Below are 21,241 nucleotides of genomic sequence, written 5' to 3'. Positions count from 1 at the left end.
CAGATTAAAGTGTGTGGAAGCCCCTGGGCAACAAATTTGTGGGATCCCACCAATAATAAACCTGCTTTAAAGTATTGCACCTCTCCCCGTGATACTCCCTGAAGTTAACTACCTCAGCAGCCTGTCCTCTGGGTCCAGAGTTCACACTTCTCATTCCTAAATTGTCCACTTATGACAACACTGCAATGCAATTACATCTTATCCATGATGCTGCCAGGCCCGGCATACACTCTTTAGGTGCCCAATACAGATTGCGACCCTGTAGGGGAACCCATGAGTGTGGGAGCCCCTGGGCAACACCCTCAGCTGTCCTGCTATAATCCAGGCCTGCCTCCTGCACAGCTTCATAATACTGGTAGTCATGTGATTGACGAAGCCCAGAACAAGCATTTCAGTTGCTAAATTACACAGAGAGATGGCTACAGCTCCTTATATATGAGGCACTACTGATCAGATGTGAAAGGAAGAGGTCAGTGACATTACACTTTAATGCAGCTGGCATGTGGTTGGAATAAAATAAAATTATGCGTTTTTGTTATTATTAATAATTATGGGCAAAGGGCAACATACAGTAGCCATGAACCCAGGATAACTTACCACATTTTCTTTAATGTATGCAGTGATAGCATAAACAATCAATGCATCATTGTAATTATTGGTACTACAATATATTTATTTTAAAATACACTAAATATTATGGAAGCTGAATCACGATGAGGGGTGAGGAGTAACTTACAAAAGTAGAATAGGGCAGAAAAGAGGCTTGTTTGTCATTCTATTGGACATCTCTTTCAAGGACAAAATTCAAGATGTTTTGATTGTTGCGTGAAAGACTTAGCTAATGATCTGCATTTCATTGTGATGCAAGAAAGACACTGTTTATTACAGCAATGGCTGTAAAAATGGTTATTTTTTTAAGGTGAATGCAGCATTAGTACATACGGTGACAGAGATATATGTTATAAATACAATGATCAACTATGTCACTTCCAACTGGGATTAATGGATTATCAGACAAAAAACAATAGCAACATCACCAAGCCATTATATTAGATTTTGTGTATTCCTACCACTGTTGAATAGCTTAACCTCTCAAAATAAAACAGCATTGGAACCTGCTAAAAATAAGGAACATGCTTTTTCTACCAAAAAAAAAAATAAGGAACTTGAATTTAAAAATCAGTGCTGTGCGAAATGTATCATTATTACCAATTTATTTCATGTTAAATATTCATTATTATTCATTAATTAAACTTAAAAGATCCCTGTAATACATTGGAAGCAACTCCCCATTTTGTGTACAAAAAGTTTTGTTAAACACATATCATGTTACACAAACAGCCAATCAGAAGCAGTTTGCTAGTGCTGGGGATCAGGGCCGCCATCAGGGGGGGACTGCCGGGACTGGAGTCCCGGGCCCGTACCCTGTCAGAATGAGAGGGGGCCCGCGCGGCTCCTACCTAGTACCGCCCGCTGCTACCACCAATGCATAGCACGCACTGCCGGCCCACACTACTGGTTTGGCCGCACGTGCTCCAACTCCAACCTGAGAGCCCCCTGCGCTGAACCGATTAAATTCCCCTCTCTGTTCAAAATGAGGGCAGAGCCAATGTAGTAAGCCCCGCCCCCGTACATCCACGATTCGCGTCATCCCGGAGGGGGCGGAGCCTAAGGAGGCAAGGTGCCCGCCCCCATTAACAAGCTGCTGTTGCTTCAGAAATGTAAGCTAAAAGTATGTATGTGTTTTAGCATATGTATGTATGTTTTTGTGTGTATGTGCTAGTGTGTATATATGTATGTGTCTGTATGTGTTAGTGTGTACATATGTGTTGGTGTGTATGTATGTTAGTGTGTATATATGTGTATGCATGTTAGTGTATATGTATTGGTGTGTATGTGTCTGCTAGTGTGTATATATGTGTATGTATGTTAGTGCATATGTGTGAATATTGTATATGTGTATATACAGTATGTATTAGTGTGTATGTGCTAGTGTGTACATATGTGTTGGTGTGTATGTATGTTAGTGTGTATATATGTGTATGTATGTTATTGTGTGTATGTATGTTAGTGTGTATATATATATGTATGTATGTGTTGGTGTGTATGTATGTTTGTGTGTATATATGTGTATGTAGGTTATTGTGTATATATGTGTATGCATGTTAGTGTATATATGTGTTGGAGTGTATGAATGTTAGTGTGTGTATATATGTGTGTACATATGTGTTGGTGTGTATGCATGTTAGTGTATATATATGTATTGGTGTGTATGTATCTGTATGTATGATAGTGCATATATATGTGGTAGTGTGTGAATACTGTATATGTGTTAGTGTGTGTACACTGTATATGTTAGTCAGTTTATATGTGTATCGATGTGTCCATGTGTGTGTATATATTTTTTATATATAATATATAAATTATAAATGTGTGTGTGTGTATATATATATTTATATATATATTAGTATCCCTCTTGTTCAGTATATTTTTTTCTTCTTTGGAGTCGGCGCGCTCGACTTCATGACGCCATGCTGCTGGAAGGGAGAGGTCAGAGGAGCCACGGTGCGTGAGGAGCCGCGCCAGCCAGACCTGAAGGAGAAGCCAGAAGAAAGGAGCATTCTTCAAGGCGTTAAGGTAAGTCATGATTTATGAGATGTAGCGGGGGAAGGGGGAGCGGCGGAAAAGGGGGCCCAGGGGCCCTGCCTATTTTGGCAGTCCCGGGCCCCACAATTTCTGATGGCAGCCCTGCTGGGGATCATCAAAATCATCATCGTCATCCACTATTTGTACAGTACCTGCCCCTGACACGTGCACATAAAACAACTTTGTCCCAGTGCATCTTTTACCTGGTCTTTATGTGTTCTCAATTGTGCGAATTTGCCCTTAGTATACTCGGCTTATGTTAGAATATCACCCATCCCACATACTGTATCCAGATGCAAGCAGGCATAAGTGTCATAACCAGATAAATGTGCATGGGAGCATCCCCTCTCCTACAAGCCCTCCACTGGCTCCCCTTCCCTTTCAGAACCCAATTCAAGGTTCTCACCCTCACTTACAAAGCCCTCTCCCAATCTTCTGCCATTTATATCACTGATCTAATCTCCATTCACACTCCTGTCCACCCTCTTCGTTCAACTAATGCATGCCGCCTTTCAAGTCAACTCATTACTTCATCTCACTCTCGCCTCCAAGATTTTTCCTGTGCTGCTCTGCACCTTTGGAACTCTCTCCCTCTCCCCATCAGACTCTCCACCTCTCTACAATCATTCAAAGGGGCTCTCAAGACCCACTACTTCATTAAAGCCTTCCAGCTCTCATCCTAACTTGCTACTACATGTTCCTTCCTCCCAGTCTACCTCATCTGTGTCTCACCTATTTGTCTGCCCTGCCCCTTTAGAATGTAAGCTCTTATGAGCAGGACCCTCTACCCTCTTGTACTTCTCCCTACTTTACTTTCATCTACTTCTTACTCCCCACTACGGCACCTAACACTTGGTAGCTTATGCTCTGCTGCTTATGTGGGTGTTATGGTCGCTAATTTAGCAATGTATATTATCCATATCCTTGTCCTGCATTCTATTGTAGTATACTGTAAGTCTTTGGTCAAGTAATTGTTTATATATTTTGTAAGGCGAAGCGGAACACTTGTGGCGCCATATAAATAAATGACAATAATAATAAATAATAATAATAATAATACACAAGCTCTCACTGTTCTGGGCATGCAACTAAGGTAATTATGTATAGTTGTACTACAGAAACATGAGGTGCTTATTTGGGTCACCCGTAATTAGTTAGATAGAAGGAGTTATTGTTAAACAAGCCCATGTCAGAATTTTTTTTTTGATTTTGTGTATGAATGTGACCAACTGTGTACTGTAGCTACCTTGGAATATATTGGTGCCACATTGCAGTGTGCACAGTCATATCTAAGTGCTGCCTTCAGGTATCTCTATGGCCCATCACTTCATATAATTGCAATATTGTATATTAAATCCTTAGTGGAGTTAAAGTGCAGGGCCAAATTAATGATGTGCCTAGACAGAGACGTCACTTACCTGGGTGACACCCGGTGCGGCTGGACTGAGTTTTTTTGCGAGCTGTAAGCACACTCTCAAAAGGGGAAGGAAGGCAAGCGTGGCCTCGACCCATGAAGCCACACCCCCTTGTGTGTGCCAATCTTGGGGGCGTTACCTCCTCCCATTCTCTGCACACAGTGGGCTTCCCCAGAGCTCCTACAGCTGCTGGGGCAGACCACAGTCTCTCCCCTGCCTCCCTGCGTGTCCTGACTTCACGGTGACACCATTTGATGGGGTGACACCAAAATAGCAGAGCAGCTCTGCTATTTTGGTGTCACCCCCTCGGATGGTGTCACCCAGTGCAGCCCGCACCCCCTGCACCCCCCTAGTGACGCCAGTGTGCCTAGATCCTGGAAAGCATAGCTAGCATGGTAACTAACTGTATTTATTATTACTATTTTTATTTAACAGTCAATGGCATGGTTACAACATCCATGGTAACGGGTCTTTGATGCAGCAGAGGGTCTTTGGGACAGGAAGGAATTTATGACAGGTAGAATTGACTTCACAAGCTGTGCAATGTCATTCATCTCTAGATGCATCTAGCAACTTCCTTGACTTTATTCCACTGCACTGTGTAATAAATAATATACTGGACTCATCTCTCTGAGATTACAATAATTGAACATTCCATACTGTAGAAGATGGCATGGCAAAACGTAATAAAAATTAATTGGCAGAAAATCATTTAAATGTTAACTGTGAAAGCTTTGTTTTTATGATGTCTGCATGATCTAATTTATTTCTAAACAAACTTTCAGTAATTATACATAGATTAATGCAATTTAATCATGCTAAGAAATGTTGTTACTCAACAGCTGAAAAGTTCTTCAAACCACAATGACATGCCCCAGAGGAATCTGATACATAGGTCTGTCTTATGCAACTGGATACTGCAAATCTATTTTCAATGTGTAAATATTTCTTGCATATGCAGTTTTCTGTTTCTACTCTTATTAATGTAAAGTACATTATCTAATATACAAATGTTGTGTGTGTTTCATGTTACAGATATGCGTTCCATAAATGTTTGTAAACTCTAGTGCGCCATTCTTTTTTGGATTATTTAGATTGGGACAGACACAAGCCTAGTACATGTCTTTTTCACTGAGAACAAAATTACATTGTGTTTCATAAATAGTCAATATTGTATTAGCTTTACAATATCAATGCAATATAATATAGAAGCCTGTCTAGAGTTATTTTTATATTTTATTTATAAAGCGCTGACAAATTGCGCAATGCTGTACATTGAGTGGATCATGACAACAAATTATAGACAATGACATGAAACAGAAGGTAAAGATGGCCTGGCCCAAGTAAGCTTACAATGATAGAGTATATAAGGCAGTGTAATAACAATTGATGGAGGAAGGGTGTGGTGAGATCAAACTCGCCGACAGTCAGACCAATATTCTGACATGGCCAAACACTGTCAGATAATTGGTCTCTTTATATATAAAGAAAGGGGGTGGAAACCTGCGCACTGAAATAGAATGTGGATCTATGGATCTATGACGAGCTGCAATATAATTATAAATGATGGCTGACTCTATCGTAAATGGTTAGAAGAAAAGGAATATATGCGCTCAGCTGTAGTTCACCATGCTTAAATGCGGAATGTTAAATTGGGAACTAAAGGATATAATCAATATTCTAAATGTGCTTCTAAGTGACAGGATGAGATATATACAAATGAATAGAATGTAATAAAAGAAAAAACACTTTACTGATATGAAAAACGCAAAACACATATATGAAAGCAGTGTTAAACACATGCATACAATGAATGCAATATCAAAATGGCATAGTAATATCGGGTCTGCCAGGGGAACCCCCAACACGGAATAGATGCTAACAAGCAAATAATGATAATCCAAAGTATCATAGACTCCTAAGTGTTCTACTGAGTCTAGTACCTGAAAATGTTCCACCAAGTAGAAGTGAGTGTGAAGGAAAAAGCTGGCTTGTACTGATAGTAAATAGCGGCGTCCTGCTAGGGTACAATGTACATACAGTGCTGCTGGCCCAGGGTGATCTTCCCGAGGAAGGCAGTACGGGTATGCGGCAATGGACGGTGGAACTCCACACAAGCTGCTAACATCTGGTGCTCTAGCCGGCAGCACACCTGACGTGGAGGTCTGCCCGCAGTGCACGCTGAGGAAGCTGCTGTGGACGGGTAGGAGATGTCAAAGGCTCGGGCTTGCTAACGCCGTCCCCCGTGCACCCCCTCCTCGAACGGAGACTCACCTTCCTGTGCCTTGCCGATAGCCGCTCCTTCCTCTAGCCGACTGTGCTGTCCTGCGGCACGAGTTCCTCCTCCCTCTCCGGGATCTTCTGTGTCCGGTCTCCTGTCGTCCTGTATGCCTGTAATCCATCTGCTGCTTCTGGGTTGTACCAGGTGATGGTATAATTGGTGGATACTAGCAATAATTATCTGTGGGGAAATAGTCCTGTCCTGGCAGAGTCTGAGTGTTAATAGATCTCCAACGCTTTTCAGCCTTAGTTGGCCTTTTTCCAGGAGTTCATGTGCATAATGGGAATCAAGATCTTGGAGATTAAAAGGAACTCTCCTCCTCTTTGATAGGTCGTATGTAAATGAGGTGGACTTCAATTGGTCTTCCCTAGTAGTGTGAATAGTTCAAGCTGTGGGTAATCACCTATCAATCAAATTAATGAAATAGCCTCTGTAGATATCTTGTTTAGATATTGTTGCTGTTGCAAAATAAATTGCAGTGGATGAACTCCATAACGTGATTGCTAATAGTCTCATAGAATAATCATAATCCATTGTAATAAATGAAATAATAGTACTGAAAAAAATATTGAAAAATATATAAATGTAAAAATAAAATAAAATATAGTAAAATAAAGTAAAATAAAATAAATAAAAAAATATATAATCCAATAGAACAAAGATGTAAATAAATAAAATAAAATAAATTAAAAGTGGAAATAAAAATCAAATTGAATGTTATTATATGAGTATATCCACTGTCAGATCTGGGCACCAATGATGTCATCAGTCGGGCATGTTGAAATATTTCTTATGCCTGACTGATTGGTAATTGGTGCTCAGTCATGGCCATATAGGGAGCAATTATCGGCCTGGTCAGCCAACTATCTGGCTGATAATTGTACAGTGTATGGCCGCAGCATTATGAGCCTCCAATTATAAAGTAACAATTGTCAACTACCATTTTCGTTGCAGCTAAGGGTGGTGTTGTATGGTTGGCGTGAGCAGAAGGCCCTGTTTTGCACATGAATTTACCACTGCAGAAATGTTAAAATGGTAGGCTTTTGGAAGCGATAACTGTCCTTTATCACTTATCATACAATAACTGAGCAACATTTCAATGCTGACTCTACATAAAGCTTTCCAATTGCACAGGCACTCTTGTAATTATCTCTAGGGTAGGACTGGTTGGGCAGGGGCAGTGGTAATCCCTGGTGGGAACTGCTGACTCAGAGGCCCACCCTTTGGGCCCCAATTGTTCATGGACAACAATTTCTACTGTAACAGTGTTCTTCCATACTGCCGATGTGCCATCTTGGACATCAGGAGTGGAGTTGAGCTAGGCTGACCATCACGGACATCAGTGGGAGGCAGAAGGTGTACTGCACCATAGAGTAGGCCATTCGGATAGGAGTAATTGGAAGGGAGGAGTTTGAGAAGAGGCATAACACCAGTGATCAGACAACTTTAAATCTGAATCTGCTATACACATAGGTAGTACTCACTGCTCCTTGTATTTAGAGTACAACCTCTCCCTGACCCTAGACATGTTTCTGCATCACACCGTTGTTGTGCGTATCTGCATTTAATTTCCATATATTTTCCTGCACCCTTCGTTTTGTGTTAGAATGTACTTTACCTGAACTTATTATAAACCCCATCTTGCTTTATCCTACTAAATACTCTTACTACCAAAGAATACATCTGATCATTTGCTTAAATGTATATCCACACCCTTTACTTCCTGTTAGTTATCAATGCACTTTGCCTTCTGCTTGATTTACTGTGAGCACCTACAGCATTGTGATTTTATGTTAATGTAATACATGTTATTTATTTTCCTCTCTGGTTAAGCATACCACATTTGGACATCAGCACCAACTACTATGTTATACATTTAATCAACATAACTCACACACTGGCCAGCTGTACTTTGGTGTATCACTTCATCTGGAGAACTACTGCCCCCAGCAAATCCCACATGTGCATAATTGTGACTTTTACACTATCATCTGCTGTCACCACCATCTCTGCTAATAAATAGTCCATGCCATGCCATACCCCTCACATTTTGGTCCTCCATATAGCTGCACTCTTACCTGCCTCATTCTCTTTCTCTGTTCCCTCTTTTCCATGCATCACTATATTCCTCTCTGGGCGGGATGTACTAAGCATTGAATCTGCAACGCTGTACATCACGCCTCTTATCGAGTACATACCGTCGTTAATTACCCTGGTATGTACTTAGATATGCGATTAAAATCACAAAAGACAGCTCTCCCAATAAGAGCTGTTTTTTGTGATAGCCTTGGATAGAGGGACTTACAGATTTAACACCCAGAGGTCCCTCTGGTGTCATTCTGCGATTTATTTTCTAACTGACAGATAAATGTGACAAAATGGTTATCTGACTGCTAATAAATATGCTGACAATTGACATGACCTTAAGTTCATATAAAAATACATCCAAATTACATGAAAAGCATAACTTGAAATTAATTTCATTCTTATATTTTCAAAAAGCCAAGGAGGGACAGAAAACCATGTACAGATGTATTTTTATTTTAACTCACGCATATCTGTATGCATGCTGTCATACTTGTGTATTTATTCAACTCAAATACACAATGGCTTATTTATTAAATGTATCACCCCTTAAAATCATGCATAACCAGCAGTTGAAAAAAGAATGAAAAAATAAAACTTTTTTTTATTAGAATTATTTATAGAGCATCACCAATCACTGTATACAGCACTGTACAGAGAACCTTTGCCATTCAAACCAGTTTTGCCCCAATGGAGCATACAATTTAAATTCCCTAACACAGAAGCACACACACTATGGCATATTTTAATCATCAGCCAGTTAACCTTATGGTTATGGTCAGGAATTAAACGTATACCCCCAGTGATGTGAGACAGTAATGCTAGCCATTGTGCCATAATGGCAGAGTTTGACCAATGTGCTGAGTGCAGTAAGTGCACAGCAGGTGTGCATATGGATGTGAGTCCACACAGCAGATTGGCTTAACCAGGGAGTCGGTTTATTAGCCAAGTAGAAACAGGTAGCGTATGACACAGGGTTAATTAGTACATACAGGCTGTATAGATATTGCCAGTTGAAGCCTGGAGGGTATGGGTTATGCTGGGTGTTGTAGTGCGCAAGATGCAGTATGCACTGGGAGCACTTGTAGCATACAGTAGTGCCACCGACTTACTTGCTATGCTAAATGGTGTTGACACAGTGGAGTGTGTGAGCCTTGTGGCCTAAGACAGCGTACTTGGGGGCACGTCCATTCATGCAGGATGCCACAAGAAAAAGATGCGCATTGTAGCCGGGGATGTGCAGTAGCGCATGTTGGAGGTCAGACCTATGGGAAGAACCCGCGCTGGGTCCTAGTTTCTGCCAGCTCTAGCGCTAGGAGCAGTGGCTGCACAAAGTGCTCCTCTCTAACACCCCACCTGCCACTGTAGGTGCTCGCAGGGCCGCCAAGAGCCAAGGCGGGCCCCGGTAATAGAGGCATGGCCTAATGTCGGGAGGCGTGGCCACGCCTCCTTGCCGAAAAAAAATAAAATAAAAAAGATCCCTCAGCCCGGCGCAAAGCCAGGGGGGGCGCGATCAGTGCGATCGCTCCCCCGCACAGGCGTAGGAGACTTCTGTGGCTGCTGCTCAGCAGCCACGAGCAGTCTCCAACTGCAGCTCAGCACACGCTGTGTGCTGGGCTGCTGTGAGGGAGGGGGGGGGCGGCGTCGGACCCGGGCCCCCCGCCGGGCCCCTCAGGAAGCCCGGGCCCGGGTAATCTGTACCCGCTCCCCCCCCTCTCGGCGCCCCTGGGTGCTCCTATTATTGAGGTCAACAGCTGTTTGAATTGGTTCTGCCCAAAATCTTTTGTCTAGTCCTGCATCATTTAACATAGCTTGAGCTCCACTATTGTTCTATTTGTTCTTTAACTCACACTGTTTTGCTCTGGTGTGTAGGCAATAGTAGGCAACAGTTAATTGATGCTGTATGCCATTTGTTTTGATAATTTTCCGCCGTCAGATCTCAATACTTTTATTTTCAGGCCTGTCTGATTCACCACAAAACTTTTGTATTTTTTGATCTTGTTTGTAACTTCACTTTTGTTTCTTAGGAAGTAAACATGTATCATCCTAGTAGCATAATTGATGAGTGTCATGAAGTATCAATTCCCACTCATGGATTCCACTTCCATTGGTCCACATCAGTGTCGGACTGGGACATGATGGGCCCACCAGGGGAATGCATTGGTAGAGGCCCATGCTTAAGGGATGTGGCCATTTACCACAGGGGCAGGGCCGGCCCGACCATTACTCAGATTACGCAGGCATGTAGGGCACCAGCCAGAAGAGAGCGCCATGCTCCCTGCATAGAGCTGCCTAACCAGCAACACCCACCGTGTATCCTGCATGGAGCAGCACAGAAAGCACCACTCACCTGCCCTGGGCTGCTCTGGAGTGAGAAGGGAGGGAGGGAAGGGGCGTCCAAGAGATTTGCTGCTTGCCTTATGAAATTAGGTCATTTTGCCCCTGCACAGGGGGTGTGGATTTCCCCCACAGAAGGTTGGCCAGCTATTAGAGACCATGTAACTGACCCTCCAGTAACAATGTATAATTTGAGTGCAGTCTGGAACCTGACATTAGAGGATGGGGTAGGGCCCTCGGGCACTGGGGCCCACCAGGGATTTCCCCTGTACCCCTGTGGGCCAGTCCAACCCTGGTCCACATACATCAGTATACACTAATTCCATTGGTGCTCTAGTTCTAGATGCTAACTTGGGAAAGGTGCAATGTCTTTGCTTGCATTTTAAAATAACTTTCACATTTTGTTTATCCAACATCCCTGTCGCCATCTAAGTTTCTGTATATTTTTGAACTTTATTATTATTATTATTATTATTATTATGCTTTAGTTATATGGTGCCACAAGGGTTCCACAGCACCTCACAAAGTACATAAACAAATGAGCAAACACAAAAACAGCAACTTACAGTACAAAAAAATGCAGGACAAGGATATAGTTTATATACATTGCTGCAATAGCAGTCATAATACACAAAAATAAGGAGCAGGGCGTCAGCTACCAAGTTTTAGGTGCCCTTGTGGGGAGTTTGGAGTAGATGATCGTATGAGTGAGGGAAGCAGGAGCACATGAGGGAAGAGGGCCCTGCTCATTAGAGCTTACATTCTAAAGAGGATGGGCAGAAAGACAGGGGTGACACAGATGGGGTAGACAGGAAAAGCATGGAGCATCAGGTTAGGATGAGAGCCCTAGATGACCTAGTCTTCTCTGCCATAGCTCCGTTGACTAGTAGGGTTCAGAAGCTGCCATCACATGACATTCTTTTTTGACTAGGATATACAGTTGTTGGCACCAGGTTGCCACCGCAATTACAGTCCCTCTTTGGTTGTACACAACACACTGACTCTTTGCGAATAGTGATGTGAATTGGACTCTGTGGGCCTGATTCAGAGCTGAACGCTCTGACCAGAGCGCTCGCTCTGAATCAGGGCCCTCCTACCTGTTTTTGGAGCGTCCTCATGGACGCTCGCATAGCTGTGGGTTACCACCCACAGCTTATGCGAGCATCCATGATGATGGTCGCGATGGTCAAAGACCATCGTGACCATCGGGCTTGCGACGAGACCCTGTGGTAGGGTCTCGCTGCCGCAAGCCCAGGAGTGATTTTGGCTCTATAAGAGCCAAAGTCACTCCCAGTGACATCATTACTGATGTCAGTGGGGCCGGACTCAGACGGTAGGCGTTCCCATGGGAACGCCTCCGTCTGGCCGCCATGCCCCCGGCACGCCCACCAAAGGGGGCGTGCTGTCAGTCACCATCGACAGCACGCCCCCTTTGGTGAGAGACCCCGATCTCATCGCTCGCCGGGTCTCGCGCATGCGCACGACGGAGCTCCCTCCGTCGTGCGCATTCGCCATACATCGACCCGCTTGCGAGCGAACTTCCCTCACGAGCGGGTCTGAATGACCCCCTGTATCCCTTATTCTAAAGTACACTAATGGCAATTAGATTTGTTAATAGCTAAGGCACAAATAGTTCATATTCTGTCTGTAATAACTCTTTTGCCTTTAATTCGTAAGTGTACAGTAATTGTCCCGAATTTTGCGGCATTTAGGACTTTGTCTCCTATACCCTGATATTCATTGACTCGCAACAGCTTTAATGACTTGAACCAACTCTCATTGCAGTTAAAGTGGCTCCTGAGTCCATTTACCAGCAAATCTTTGTGGTGGCTGTCTGTTACATACAATTCTGTCTCATTCCTGCTGTCAAACTCTCATTATGTGATGAAGTACCACTTACAGTAGTCCACTCACTCTTTGACTTTGTGTACAAACTTATGACATCTGTGCTTTAGCTTTTTTGGTTTTGTGCTTTTTATTAGAACATAATTCTCTTGAAACTGTAGTAGCTTGGCCCATATAATCTCTGTTGATAGGTTTGTATCATGGACTCTAAAGCTTCTACTAAGAAGTCATACACTGGCATAAAGTTTGCAGCATTGTCATTGCAACCTCTTCCTCATCTGTTAGGATGCCTACTGAAGTTAATTGTGGACAGATGGACAACATGTTATCTATACATTCTATATCTATATTATTTATACATTTGTTCATGTTCAAACATGCACTAAAGTCACACACATATCATGTGCAGTTGTCTTTCTGTGAATAATAGAATATACATGCTGCTCCACAGCTAAGCCTATTGTCCCCATGGCTCTATCCATATCATCTGGGCTTGGATTATCACAGGATTGCTAGTTACCTTGAATTGCCTTTCCTGCTTTAATTGCATCTCTCTTCTTAGCAAATTTCCATGTTGCATAATTATCTGAACTCACTGATTTTGCAAAGTTCATGCTGGCTCCTGCACTGTACATTTACATAGGTGGATTTTCCGTACTCACTCAGATCCTCTTATTATTTGTCATTGCAGTCTGTATTTTAGATATTACCAATCTTCACACCATGGTGTCTGGGCGCATTGGTGGTCTGGGTTGTGCACATTGATGATAAGCACATTAGTGTGCTTGGCCTATAACCTATTGGCCAAGTTTGACTAAGATGCTGAGTGTGGTAAGTGCACAGCATGTGTGCATATGGAGTCCACACAGCAGATTTGCTTAACCAATAGTCGGGTTATTAACCAAGTATAATTAGGTAGTGTATGACACAGGGTTAATTAGTTGGTACAGAAATATTGCCAGTTGCATCCTGGAGCGTATGGTGTATGCTGGGTGTTGTAGTGCACCAGGTGCAGTATGCACTGGGAACGCTTGTAGCATATAGTAGTGCCAGCAGTTTGCTTGCTTTGCTAAATGGTGATGACACAGTGGAGTTTTGCTATTATCTGCATTTGCATTAGCCCCATGGTGATGCAGGGGATCTGACTGAAATTGAATGATTCTCTACATATGCTCACCTCTGAATAGCCAGCAAGTCTTCCCTATACTTGTAGCCCACAAATCTGTCAATACGCCCACAGGACATTTCTTCTACCTCCGAACACTCCATTGCCACCCAGTAATGCCCATTCAGCCATAACTTAGAAGCAGCCAAGAAACAGCTGACTCACAATTATTGGAAGAAGCTCTAAGTTGCATATGCAGGCCGCAATGCATGCACACTTCTCTAAAGATTGCAAGATCCAGTCACATTGGGAATGCGTGCAACTCTGAATCAGGCCCATAATGGCTGGTCACTAATTCCAATGGCTAGCATCTTATGTTCTGGAGTAAGAGACTGTCAATGGCAGCCAAAATGGATCCAGTACAGTATGAAAGTGGAAAACACTACATAAACAATGGACCTTGCAGGTCTAAAGGGACTGCTGACTTATCCAGGGTATAGATGTGTCTTCATACATCTACCCTCAATACACCATGCAGCGCAACTTGCCTGGCTTTAGTGAGCTGCCAGGTTGCGTGCTACTCTGCTAGCGTTGGTCGTGTTATTTTGCAGAAAATGCATCTAAGTCACAATGTGATGCAACTAGATAGCACCATCAGACTGTGCTGATTAATTTTATATGTGACACTTGTATATCTGTGTGCAACTCAGTATGTATATGAACCACAACGGAAATTGGAATGAAAAAAGGTGCGGCTGCTACATTGTAGCACTTCGTATATAGGCCCTCATTCAGACCCACTCGCAAGCGCTAGGCGCTCACAAGCGGGTCGATGGTGAGGGCCTGGCACGTGCTGTGCTCGCAGTGTGCGTGCGCAAGCCCCGGAGCGAGTAGCTACTGACAAATTCACTTGCTCCGGGGCTTGCTACAAACGGGGCGGCTGTCGATGTTTATCGACAGCTCGCCGCGTTTTGTAGGCGGGGTGGGGGGGTGGCCGGACAAACAGAGGCGGTCCTGAAGGAATGCCTGCCGTTTTTAGGCGGCCCTACTGACATCACCAGTGATGTCAGTATGGAGCTTCCTGCTCAGTTAGAGCAGGAAGCTACCTGGGGCTTGCGGTAGACGAGACCCTACCGCAAGGTTCTCGTCGCAAGCGCTGATGGTCGAGATGGTCACCCACAGCTTAGCGAGCAGCCAGGAGGCCGGCTCCCAAAACAAGCCACACAAACAAATGTCAGTTAAAAAGACATTTATTACAAAGTAAGAGAAAGTGTATTATAAACACTTAACTTGCTCATCAGAAAATCTACTTAGGACATAAATGGTTTATTTCCAGTAGCCCCCTTCAACACCTTGGAGCTAGAATCTCACACATTGAGAGAAAGTTAAAAGGCTACTGAATCTCCTTTGTCCTGAACTTTTATACCTGCCGGCCATCAGGTTGCAGACACCACTTACAAATAAGGGTATAAATCTGTTTCAAGTTACTCTTTTGGTTAAATACTGATAAGACAGGTATAACAAACTACGCATGCATAGAAACCTAAAGAAAACACCTTGAGGATTTATGATATGTCTAGTTTTCACATTCCTTTGTACCACCTAATGGAATGCCTGTCCACCACCTAATGTCCATTATCTAAAGCCTGACACATTCATAAAAGCACTGCACACAACATGGCTTTCAGCGGCCATTTTCTGCACTCCCATTACAGGACTCATCTGTAGTTAGAAAAAACTAGGAAGTGTATAAAACCAATCTTTATATCAAATAAAAATGTACAATAATAAAATAAGGCAACTCTTCAACTATCAGTATCAATAAAAACACTTTTCATAATTTATCTATTTGCACAGAAATGTCCCGAAACATCTGAATTTCTTTTTTCATGTAACTGCTACGTGTATTTTCCCTAAGATAACGTGACATACTGCATGTTAGTATACCGCTGTTGCATTCCACTTCTCGTACCCACATTCTTTTTTTTCCTACAATTGTGCGATAGATATTATATCCCATGTACAATATCTCCCATTGCTACATTCTTGTTTTACCACAAAACCAATTATTATGTGTTACTCATGAATCTATAAATGTTCTACTCTCAGGATCTGTAGGATGATGATATCTTATCTCTTGCAATTGGTTTTCAAGTTTTTCTTGATAAATGCTCTAATTGTGATGTAATTTCCAAAAAGAAACTAAATATGGATGCTTGGAATATGCTGGTTATGTTAAAAAGGGAAATAACTAGCAAGTGACAACACGCATATATCTAAAAATAAGAAAACATTCAAAATATTCTAGTTTTGCCAAAATGATAGTTAAAAGTCAACAAGGCAATATTTCCTCCCATAAATCACATCAAATAAACAATGTCTAACATGTATAGTTCCCGTAACAACACAGTAGGGGAATATTTCTAAAAAAAATATTTGCGAGAGGTACCCACAAATATTAAGAATTCCCTGTATGCATTTATAGGGGATATCTACTGCTATCCCCCATTTTTGTTCACATGGGGGCTGCTAAAATGCTGAATTTACCATGCTCTGAAATACAATTGGTACCGGGAGATTGCAAGTGAGCAGTCAGCAGACCACATACAGTATGTGCAGTAGTGCGACCCCTGAACCAGGAAGTAAAGTGATTACACATCCTGCATTGGTTTTTAATACATCCTGGTGAAACTTAGGAGTCTATTTGCTAAGCAGTGTTAGAAGACAAAGTGAAATGAGATAAGGTACCAGCCAATCAGCTCCTAACTGCCATGTCACAGGCTGTGTTTGAAAAATGACAGTTGGGAGCTGATTGGCTGTTACCTTATCTCCTTTCACTTTAGAAAACGAAGGTTGCCTAAACATGAGTGAAATAAGAATCCTGGGGTTTTTGCTGATTGGCTGTCTTGACAGCCTTGTTACTAGTTAGATTAAATGGGTAAAGGGGTCAGGTGGTTGTTAGCTGACCAATGCTTGGATTTGTGGGTGTTCCTGCAATAAGGGGTATAAAAGAGGTGAAGTGCATGTATTTGCCTCTTTGGTGATTCTGGAGCCCACCCTCCCGCCCAAAGCTTTGCTGTTTGTATTTTGTTGTGTTTGTTTTTCCTATTTAGGGAAGTCGCAGCATGGCGGGAGAACGCTGCATCTCAGTGGTTTTATTGTGGCGCAAGATAGCGTTGTGGAGGCACTGGACCTCGATGTAACATGACGAGCCTGTCCTTCTCGTACGAGGGGACCCGAGCGCTTTTGTACGGAAGCGCTCGGAGTAGGCTGGCCCAGAAGGGAGGCGAGACCTTCACAGCGTAAGTGCTTCTTTAGGGGGAACGTTTTAGTCATTCCCCGTCTGTGTCAGCTTGAAAGCTAGAACTGAGTATGCAGCGTCTCCTGGCCACCATGGTTAGGTGAATTAATTAATTAATTCGGAAATAAAAGCTGTGACCTTTTATCCAAGCTGTTATGGTGTCCGTCTCTTTATTTATTAGATAAGTTAAGTGCTAAGTTAAGTAAGGTTGTTAAGGTATTTGATTAGCAATAAGCCAATGGAAGTCTTATGTCTCCTAACACTGCTTAGTAAATAGACCCCTAACTTTCTTTTTGCATGATAAACAGCAATACCACTTACAATTATAGGGTCTAAAACCTGATAATAAATATGCTCCTTACTCAAAAGAAATCCCACCAAACAAAACAAAATCATCTATAACAGAGTAATGAGTGATAATGTGAGAACAATAGGGATTTCCATGGCCAAAGATGTGGCACCACAATACATGTTGCACTATGAGGGCCTGATTCAGAGGTGGACGCTAATATTGGCACGACTGAGTCATTTTATGCAGAGCAGCTGCAGCTTTATGCAAATGCTGCAGCCGATTGAATTCATACAGAGACCCCCACCAGCTGCTTTGCAAATCCACCGGTTTGTGCAAAAAGACACACCATCGGACGCACAACGGTCGCACCATCGAACATTGCACCAGCCCTATGGAGGTGCAGAAACGAGAGTCAATCTGTACATGACCGCCAAAATCAGTAAATTACGCAATCTTTGACCTTGACATACCCATGTCTGGCTAGCCACCACTCTGTATGTTGGACATTGAACTTATTACATTTTATCTGAGGTACAGTAACAAATTTACAGTGTTAGTGGAACCATATCGTGATATCTCCTGAACAGGAGCAGAGAAGCAGGTTTAATTCGGGAAGTTCCGGAACCTGCCCCCCTTACTTCCAAAGCAATCACATGACCAGTCACAAGTCACCATGGGGGTGCGGCCGCACCCGGGTGTCACCCTTGCAGGGAGTGACATCAAAATGCCGGCTCCTCCTCAGTGACAGGAGCTTGGTGCTGCAGTGTGACATTCTCCTGCAGCCCTCAGCTCCTGTCACAGAGAAGGAGCCGACAGTGCAGGCACTAGTCTCTGGGGGCAGGCCAGCATCTCCGTGAATGCTGGGCACGCCACCGAAGTGATGCATAGGGATTCCTGCAAGGCCACACCCATTTATGTTAGACCATGCCCCACGGGGGGATTAGAAGTGCGCACCGCTGTCACCATACAGGTAAATGTAAATGCAAGTAGACGCAGGTAAGTACCCTATGCCATCAACGTGTTTCGAGTCTCCTGGGCTGTGTGTGCTTACCTGTGGCCATATCACCTCTCTTTAAGGACTAAAATAATTGGAATCATCTCTAACTCCGGTAGTAATGAGATTATAATATTTGTTCACTACATGCGAAAAACAAGTCATATTACAAAAATATACATAATAGTACATAAAGGGCCATATTCAATTAGATGCGAAAAGCCATTTCCAGCGATAAAGTTTCGCAAGTGATATCATTTAGCCATGCGAAAAGTTTCCTCTGTATTCAATTCTGGAGATTTTTTCGCCGGTGCGGAAACTCAATGCATTGGAACCTTCGAAAAAGTTTCTCCTATGAATAGGTGTCGAAAAAAAGTGCAGAATTGGAGTTTTGGGGTGCAAACTTTGGAAAACCCAACTGCACCCTTGGGACAGTCCCCCAGAGGTAAACTGCATCAAAAAAAGTAAAAAAAATACTTTGGATCACCCCAAAAAAGTACTTTCATTTTGGGGGTGAAAAAGTCCAAAGTTGGGAGACAATTTAAAAATTAGCGAAATAGACTCCAGGGGGCTCCCCAAGTATGCCCCATGTGTTTTTAAGTTTGCAGGTGGTTGCGGCAGGTGGATTTTTTACGTTTTTTAAAACTTCACTTTAGCAACTTTAAAATATGCTAGCACCCATTTTCATGTACCTCAAATTTGCTGGGACTACTTATTTACACCAAAAAACACTGCTAAATGCTATTCTTCACCACTTCTGCAAAGATGCTAATTAGCAGCTATTGAGAGCATTTAAGCACCCCAAATACTTATAGCAGGCCTATTCAAGGGTATACAGTATAGTCAGGGCCGGACTGGCCATCTGGCACTTCTGGCAAATGCCAGAAGGGCCGATGGCCAGATGGGCCTGTCTGTCTGTCTGCAGGTCCGCCCGGCAGCACCACCTAGCGGGCGGCACATACTCAGCGGGTGGAGTTTCATTTTCGGCCGCGCCATGGCGTAGTGACGTTATGACGCAGCCGCGTAGTGCCACCATGACACGGCTAGATATGAGGAGCGAGGTGGGGCGGGCGAGCGGACACCATATTCTGTTCTGACAGATCCTGTGGGCTGGCGTGCAGGGATGCCTGGCAGCTCTTCCTAATGGGCGGCCCTGTAATCAGTGTGGAATAACATGAAAAGCGAGGCGGGGCGGACGGGCTTCTGAGCTCTGAGGCTAACTCTTGGGTGAGGGGAGGTTCATTTTAAGCAATGGCCGGAGCAGTTGGGCAAAAGCACTAGGCAGCCAGTAGGATTGCAATTAGAGATGCAAAGGAAATTTAACAATGTTGCTGTATTTTATTCTAGTGCACAGGTTCTCAAACTCGGTCCTCAGGACCCCAAACAGTGCATATTTTCCAGGTCTCATCACAGAATCACAAGTGAAATAATTAGCTTTTAAAATGTATCAGTGAGTAATGAATACACCTGTGCACCTGCTGGGTGACCTGGAAAACGTGTGAGGACTGAGTTTGAGAACCACTGTTCTTGTGTGATATACATAGCCAAACACTGTTGTGGAACAGTACAGAGAATTGAATCACCCTCTTGGACTGTACCCATATGAGCAAATAACTTTCCATTAGCTCCTTTACCCACATCATGCATAGTTCTGCTCTCCCTTTTTCTCCACAAATACTGTATTTTTATGGAAAGTATACTGTAATAATGGATAAACATTGGGAACAATAATGGTTCTGTGGAAATTCTAATAATATATAAGAGACCGTTTGCCACCAGTAAGAGAAGGCTCTATCCGCAACCATAAGAGAAGGATCATGGGCATATAGAACCTCTGACAACGATCAGTACAAGGAAGCGGGGCAGCTGCAGCCAAAGACACCCAGATAGGAAGCAGCCTCCCAGCCTGGTAAGAATGAGGCTGCCATTTGTAAGGGGCATTACGGTGTGTGGCATAATGTGTTAGGGGCATCACTACTGTGTGTAGCATAATGTGTTAGGGGCATTAGTACTATGTGTGGCATAATGTGTTATAAGACACTACTACTGCGTGGCACTACTACTGTGTGGCATAATGTGATACAAGGCAATGGAGATGGGCGGTTTGCGCTCTCAGGATAACCTTCTAATTATACCAGGGCTTGACAAATGTTTCTAAAATCTAGGAGCCAGGATGAAAGTGTAGGAGCCAGGCCACCGTCTCCCCCAAAAAATTACAGGAGTGAGTGAGGAGCACAGCTCTGTGTGTTCTGCAACTGTTATACACACTATACTAGTCCACAAAATGGTCACAGTTGAATGGCTACAGTAAAATGGAGGCCCCCTCACTGCTCTGCGCAGCTCTCCCTCCTGCACCCTTCAGTAAGAATGGACCACATTTCACATAAAATAAAGGTGCCAGAAATTACAACAAAACCCCCCTCCCCTCGTGGTCACACCACTATCCTTCTGAAGCAAATCCGCAATCCCTGGCCACACATAGACCCTACTACCGGAAAGCTCTATGCAGCCAGAGATAGGAGACAGTAGACAGCCGGGACGTACAGGAGGATCAGCGTAGACTGGGACACACAGCAGGGATCGGAGCAGGCCAGGATGGAGAGGAGTCATCAGTGCAGGCAGAGACGGACAGAGGTACAGTAGTCACCGCAGGCGACACTCAGCACATGCACTCCTGTGCATGATATGAACACCGCAATACTATAGGCACAACAAATCTCTGCTGGAGCTGATGAGGATCTGCTTCCTCCCTCACTGCAAAATCTAGTAGCCAGGCAGCAAAATCTGGTAGCCATGGTGACCTGGCCCCCGGGATTTGTCGAGCCCTGAATTATACCATTAGCTGCTCACTCTATGGAGTGTTCCAAACTCCTAAAGACATCATACAATGGGAAATGGAAAGAGACTAAGCGCTCTATAGTATGGGTATATGTGTGCCAG

This window comes from Taudactylus pleione, unplaced genomic scaffold, assembly GCF_031769625.1.
Source record: "Taudactylus pleione unplaced genomic scaffold, aTauple2 ptg000116l, whole genome shotgun sequence".
NCBI lineage: Eukaryota > Metazoa > Chordata > Amphibia > Anura > Myobatrachidae > Taudactylus > Taudactylus pleione.
This window is presented reverse-complemented; position numbering follows the sequence as displayed.